Below are 7,489 nucleotides of genomic sequence, written 5' to 3' on the forward strand. Positions count from 1 at the left end.
GACTTGCAGCTAAATTAATCTGATATGTACGTAGGCAGCTTTTGTGAAAAGTGGTTTTACTGTTGTCTTTCCTTGAAATTGTTGTAGACTTGATTCCATGTCCAATTTCACTAGCGTTTTAAATACATCTGTGCGAGATAGGCTCAATATCAGAAAGAACTACCAAATATCTAACCTCATATTTTCATTAATAAATAACTAAATAAACATGAGACCCTGGTATAGTTGAAGTGGCTAAATAAGCGGCGAGCATCTTATGGTTAGTTCGTATATATAAGTACTGGTGGATTAGTAGTAGCAAATGCAAGCAGCTCTTGGTCACGTTCAAAGAAGGCTATGTCTTTGGGGCTCAGGGTCACCAATACAATCATTTGTGTCCATTATAATAATCAAGCTTGACAGCTCATAATTTGGAAAAGTCAGGTGCACTGGCTTTCCCCATCCAAAATCTGCTACTTCATAATATGGGAAGTTAACAATGCGGGATAAAGTGTAGAAATCTATCTCGTCTTTTTCAAATTTGTCTTTTATTGACTGCGGAATATCGAATATGCTCTTGTTTTCTAGCAAAGTTTGAGACCGTTTCGTCTAAATTCTGCCTTTGCTTTCCTTAGCGAACAAACCAAGTCCAGTAATGTTTCAATTTCCTTTTCACTCGCTTGCGCCGTCAGATACGCGGGAGAGTTGCCCACAGAGTTGTCAGGCAAGGGCAGCTCTGGCGCCGTACGCACGTTCATCGCGTGTACCGACAAAGAAGGTCTTGAATACCCAAGGTTTGATCTTGACGCCGCCCTTGCACACTTCCCAATTAGTGCGGTTGTCTAGGCACGCTTGGACTAGCAACTTTAGCCTTGAATTCATCAATTTTCTTTGCATCAAATACAAACCAGTTGGCTTTAACCGGTGAAATATGTAAAGGAAAGGGCAGGAAGGATTCACTTGCTGTAAAAATCGTCGAAGCAACAAATCTAGGAATCACTTATTATTGCTCCTGTTCGATGACTGATTATCTGCACGAGCTGTGGTGGTCCAGCTGTTAACCAATATGCCTAACGAGACTGAAAATCCCGTAATAAATTCTGATCAGGCTTTCGTAGGTATTCAAACAAAAAGCCGATCGCAAGAGCTTCAACACACTCAGCCCCTTCGTCCTTGCATTCAATTGAGAAATCGTCTTTGACTCTCCCAGCAAATGGGTTGAATTTTGTGAGAGTTTTTGGTAGGAATGACTTGAGACGTTATTGCGAAATTTGGTCAGCTTTCACATTATCGTCTGCTTTGTGCAGAAAAATGGTGCTCACGGATATGGGAAAATTGATTTGGTCTATAAGGGAGAGTCTAAAATTTCTCAGGTGTCGAGGAGTTTGGTAAGCTGGTTTGATGGTTTCCCTTGTCAGTACTTGCACTTCCAGTGCGTGTCCATTTTGGGCAACCATATATAGAATTCTTGTCAGTAGTCCCTGTCCAATATTAAAACGTCAAAAGTTATGTACATATACACATACGACGATAACTATGAAAAATTCTATCACTAGTATTGATTGCTTACTTGCAAATCAATGCATGCCTTGTTGCTCTAGATGGAAGCTCCTTGCTAACTAGCGCAAACCCTTATATAATAAAATTTGATAGCCAAATTTGGCTCCATTAGTTTGAATCCCTGGTTTATCCGTGCATCAACAGTTCAATGGGAACTTGCACACTATAATCACATGCATTGCATTTTATATTTTATGACTACGAATCCTCACGATTGAAAGAGACATTTATCTGCACATTTGTTGGAGTTTTATTGGTATTTTAAAATACTAATATCCCACATTAAAGGGAAGTGAGAGCAATCACTTTTATATTTAATTTGAAATTAGTTATATATTTGATTTAATTACAAATTAGAGTTAAGTCAAATCTAGATGTGATTTGGATTATTTAATTTGAATTTGTTAAGGCAGCACATTGTTAAGAGTATACAGAGGCAAAGAGAAGAAAGCTTAAACTGAAACTGAAACCAATCAGCAATGCCAAAACAGCAAAGATCGTTAAAGAGAGTGACAGCTTCAGCATAAGTTGTTCAGATTGTTGTTAACACACAATGTATGGTAACCAAATTGCAGCGAGCTTAGTGATTAACTGTGAAGCCAGTTAGTTAATTCTGTTAAGAGGTTAAGTGGCGAGCTGAGTCAGCATTGGTGGGGCCAGGGTTAGTTAAGTTTGTTGCTACTAACAGCTGGACGAAATCAGAGCTATAAAAGGTGGCTCAAGGCTGATCAGCAGAGGGACTTGATTCATGATTTCGAGAGGCTTAGGGTGAGAGATAGAAAATACTTTGTAAGAGAGATTTAATCCTTGTCATCAATTGTCTCTTGTTAATCAATCTGTTCAATAAAAACTTCAAGCCCAAGAGGGTTCTTCAGCCGTGGATGTAGGTACCTTCGGTACTGAACCACGTAATCTTTTTTTCTGTGTTTCTTCCTCTTGCTTCCTCTGTTCTTAGTTCTTTGGTTTTCTTGGTTGAGTTGCTGTTTCTTTATTGTTTGATAATTGTTCTTGAGGAGTTAGTTTGATTCGTTTGGTTAATCTTGGAGTCGAGATTTGACTGTTAATCTCAACAAACTGGTATCAGAGCCCTTAAAACTCTCAACTCTGGTTCTGGAATGGCTTCTACAAGATATGATCTAGAAAAGTTCAATGGAGAAAATGACTTCTATCTGTGGAGTCTCAAGATGCGTGCAATCTTGATACAACAAGGGCTTGATGCTGCTCTGGATTTTGAAGAAGATTAGATCAATAAAAGGGAGAAAGCAGAGGGGTCCTCAGGTTCAGGTGGAGACATGAGGACCATCAACAACAAAGCTCACAGCACCATCATCTTGCATCTTTCCGATGAAGTGCTGAGAGAGGTAGCAAAAGAAAGATCTGCAGCAGGCCTCTGGACAAAACTAGAAGAGATGTTCTTGAAGAAATCTCTGGCAAAAAGGCTCTACATGAAAAAAAGACTGCACACGTTCTCCATGAAGAAGGGAACAACCATGAAAGATCATCTTGATGAATTCAACAAGTTGATTCTGGACTTGGAGAACGTGAGCATCAATCTTGAAGATGAGGACAGAGCTCTTATACTGTTAAGCTCCCTTCCAGACTCATATGAGCATTTCGTTGATACTCTATTGTATGGGAGACAAACCCTTACTTTAAAGGATGTGAAAAGTGCACTGGAATCAAAAGATTTGAAGAAAAGAGCTGAAGGAAAAGATCAAGGGATGGGAGAAATCTTGATGGCTAAATCAAAAGCTGACAAGAAGAAGAAACATGAGAAGAAAGGAAGCAACTAAAAGGAAAACACTGATAAGAAAAAGAAGAAAAGGAAATGCTACTTCTGTCAGAAAGAAGGGCATTATATCAAGGACTGTTTTGAAAAGAAGAAACTTGAAAAGATCCAGAAGGAGACATCTGGAAAAGCAGCTATAGCATCTGAGGATGAAGAAGATTCAGATAGTGCTGATGTACTTATTGCTGTCGAGAAGCAACCCACTGAAGAATGGATCCTAGACTCAGGCTGCTCTTTCCACATGACCCCAAATAAGCAGCTCTTTAAGACTTTTGAGAAAGTTGAAACAGGTAAAGTTTTACTTGGTAATAACTTAGCCTGTAAGGTTGCTGGAATTGGGACAGTTGCCATTACCATGCATGATGGGGTAGAAAGAGATTTAAGGAATGTTAGATACATACCAGAGCTTAAAAGAAATCTAATCTCCTTAGGAGAAGTTGATCGATCTGGTTGTAGTATAAAAGCTGAAAATGGTGAGCTACAGGTTATTAAGAATGGCAGAGTTACAATGAAAGGGGTGAGAAGAAATGGCCTTTATGTTCTAGTAGGATCCTCTTCCACACCAGGAATAATGGCCTCTGTTAGTAAGGATAAAACTAAACTATGGCATATGAGATTAGGACATATGAGTGAGAAAGGATTAAGAGAGCTAAATAAACAAGGAGTAATTGGTTCTGATCAAATCACCTCACTTGAATTCTGTGAAAAGTGTGTGTTTGGCAAAGCAACCAGACAAAAGTTTGGCACTGGCAAGAAGGAAACCAAACACTCACTGGACTACATCCATTCAGACTTATGGGGGCCTTCACAAGTTCCATCACATGGTGGAGCTAGATACTTCATGACTCTAATTGATGACTACACCAGAAAAGTTTGGGTTTATGTCCTAAACCAGAAAGGGGAAGCACTAATGAAGTTCAAAGAATGGATGACATTAATTGAGAATCAGACTGAGAGGAAAGTGAAAAGGCTAAGGACTGACAATGGCCTGGAATACTGCAGCAAGGAGTTTGATAGCTACTGTAAAGATAAAGGAATTGTAAGACACAAAACAGTAAGGCACACACCCCAGCAAAATGGCCTTGCTGAGAGGATGAACAGGACCTTGGTAGAAAAGGTCAGGTGTATGCTATTTAGTGCCAATTTATCAAAACACTTCTGGGCTGATACTGTCACTACAGCAACATATCTAATCAACAGAAGCCCCTCTACAGCATTGAACTTCAAAACCCCACAAGAAGCTTGGTCTGGTAAAACTCCTGATCTTAGTAACCTTAGGATATTTGGCTCACCTGCATATGCTCACATCAACCAGGGAAAACTTGAGCCTAGGGCAATCAAAGGTATCTTTATTGGTTATCCTGAGGGAGTCAAGGGATATAGGATCTGGTGTTATGATGGGAAACCCTCAAGAGTAATAGTGAGCAGAGATGTCATTTTCTATGAAGATACCATGTTGCATCAGAAGGTTGAAACTGAAATGTCAGCTCCTGAGCAAAATGTCAGCCAAGAACCTAACTTGGAGGTGGAGCCTGCAAATGACAAGAGCAAATCTCATGACAGCAGAACCAGCTCCTCAGAACAAGAGACTTATCAGCTGGCAAGAGACAGAGAAATGAGAGTTATCAGAATGCCTAAGAGATTTGGCATAGCTGATCTAATATCCTATGCACTCACAATGGCTGAAGATGTTATTGGGGAAGAACCTAGTAGCTACAAACAAGCAATGAACAGCAGAGACAAGTCAAATTGGTTATCAGCTATGAGAGAAGAAATGGCATCACTGAAGAAAAATGACACCTGGATTCTGGTAGAAAAACCTAAGTAAAGAAAATTGGTGGGCTGCAAATGGATCTTCAAGCTAAAGGAAGGGGTTGCTGGGGTTGAACCTCCAAGGTATAAAGCAAGGTTGGTTGCTAAGGGTTTTACACAAAGGGAAGGGTTGGATTACAGTGAAGTATTTTCCCCTGTTGTAAAGTACAGCTCAATTAGGGTGTTGCTTGCCATCACTGCCTATTTTGATCTGGAATTAGACCAGCTAGATGTCAAGACAGCTTTCCTTCATGGAAACCTAGAGGAAGAAATATACATGGAACAACCAGAGGGTTTCATTCAGAAGGGATTAGAAGACAAGGTTTGCTTGCTTAAAAAGAGTCTATATGGCTTAAAGCAATCCCCTCGACAGTGGTATCTAAGGTTTGACCAGTTTATGGTGGCTCATGGCTATTCAAGGAGTCAGTATGACAATTGTGTATATTGTAAGCTTTTACCTTCTGGAGATGGGATTTATTTACTCCTCTATGTGGATGACATGCTCATAGCATGCAAACACAGAGAAGAAATAGAGAAACTTAAGTCTGAGTTGAGATCTGATTTTGAAATGAAAGACTTAGGCTCTGCAAGCAAGATCTTAGGTATGCAGGTCAAGAGAGATAGATCTGCTAAAACTCTATTCCTCACACAGGCTGGATATATTAAAAAGGTTTTGAACAAGTTTGGAATGGTGGATGTTAAAGAAGTTTCTACTCCCTTAGCCACTCATTTCAAATTATCAAAACAGCAGGAGCCATCTGGTGATGCTGATATTGAGTATATCAAGAAGGTTCCCTTACTCCAGTGTAGTTGGAAGCATTATGTATGCTATGGTTTGCACTAGACCTGACATTGCTTATAGTGTAGGCCTGGTTAGCAGATTTATAGGGAACCCAGGGAAGACTCACTGGAATGCTGCAAAATGGACTCTCAGGTATCTGAAGGGGGCATCTGAATCTGGTATTTTGTTTGGAGGGAATGATGGTATCACAAGTAAAATCATTGGTTATGTGGACTCTAACTTTGCTGGTGACTTGGACAAAAGAAGGTCAACTACTGGTTTTGTTTTTACATTATATGGTGGAGCTGTGAGTTGGAAAGCCTCACTGCAGCCTGTGGTTGCTTTATCAACAACTGAGGCTGAGTACATTGCACTTGCTGAAACTGTAAAAGAAGCTAAGTGGCTCAGTGGAATAGTATCAGAACTGAGACTGAATCAAGATACAATTCCTATATGTTGTGATAGCTCAAGTGCAATTCAGCTGAGCAAGAATTCCAAGTATCATGAAAGAACCAAGCATGTAGATATAAGGTTGCATTTCATAAGGGAAGAGATTGAAAGGGGTGCAGTAGATGTCGTTAAAATATCTGCAGAAGACAATCCAGCAGATGCATTGACAAAACCATTACCAACAATCAAGTTCAAGAACTCTCTGAGCTTGATTGGAGTTAGACGCTTGTAAGTCAAGCATGGCAACAAGCTGAAGCAGAGTTGGGTTGAAGCTGGAACAGAATGAACTAAGGTGGAGATTTGTGAAGCCAGTTAGTTAATTATGTTAAGAGGTTAAGTGGCGAGCTGAGTCAGCATTGGTGGGGCCAGGGTTAGTTAAGTTTGTTGCTACTAACAGCTGGACGAAATCAGAGCTATAAAAGGTGGCTCAAGGCTGATCAGCAGAGGGACTTGATTCATGATTTCGAGAGGCTTAGGGTGAGAGATAGAAAATACTTTGTAAGAGAGATTTAATCCTTGTCATCAATTGTCTCTTGTTAATCAATCTGTTCAATAAAAACTTCAAGCCCAAGAGGGTTCTTCAGCCGTGGATGTAGGTACCTTCGGTACTGAACCACGTAATCTTTTTTTCTGTGTTTCTTCATCTTGCTTCCTCTGTTCTTAGTTCTTTGGTTTTCTTGGTTGAGTTGCTATTTCTTTATTGTTTGATAACTGTTCTTAAGGAGTTAGTTTGATTTGTTTGGTTAATCTTGGAGTCGAGATTTGACTATTAATCTCAACATTAACAAATATAGATTAATTACAAATTGTTATAGTTGATAATGTGTATAAATATGATGATGTACCGATTTAGTTGTGAAGGAAAGTTCCAGACTGAAGAAATACATTTTCTTTGAGATTTTCTCTCAAACCAATCACTCTTTCTTAATCTCTTTCATGCTGCTAGAGCCATAATGGCCAGGTCAAGCACTACAATTGTAAATCAGCCAATCACCATTCAAAAACAATTTTTACAAACATCATTTACTTTTGCTACTACTGTAAAGCTTGATCGATCTAACTACTTGCTTTGGCACAAACAGGTTTTAAGTTCAGTTATAGGGAGTCAGCTTGAAGGA

General features: G+C 39.5%; 1 pseudogene; it reads right to left on the bottom strand.

Moving 5' to 3' along the window:
- Positions 1-260: 260 nt before the first annotated feature.
- Positions 261-1,436, bottom strand: LOC112097853 (annotated as a pseudogene).
- Positions 1,437-7,489: the final 6,053 nt, after the last annotated feature.

This window comes from Citrus clementina, unplaced genomic scaffold (genome assembly GCF_000493195.1).
Source record: "Citrus clementina cultivar Clemenules unplaced genomic scaffold, Citrus_clementina_v1.0 scaffold_5, whole genome shotgun sequence".
NCBI classification, from domain to species: domain Eukaryota; kingdom Viridiplantae; phylum Streptophyta; class Magnoliopsida; order Sapindales; family Rutaceae; genus Citrus; species Citrus x clementina.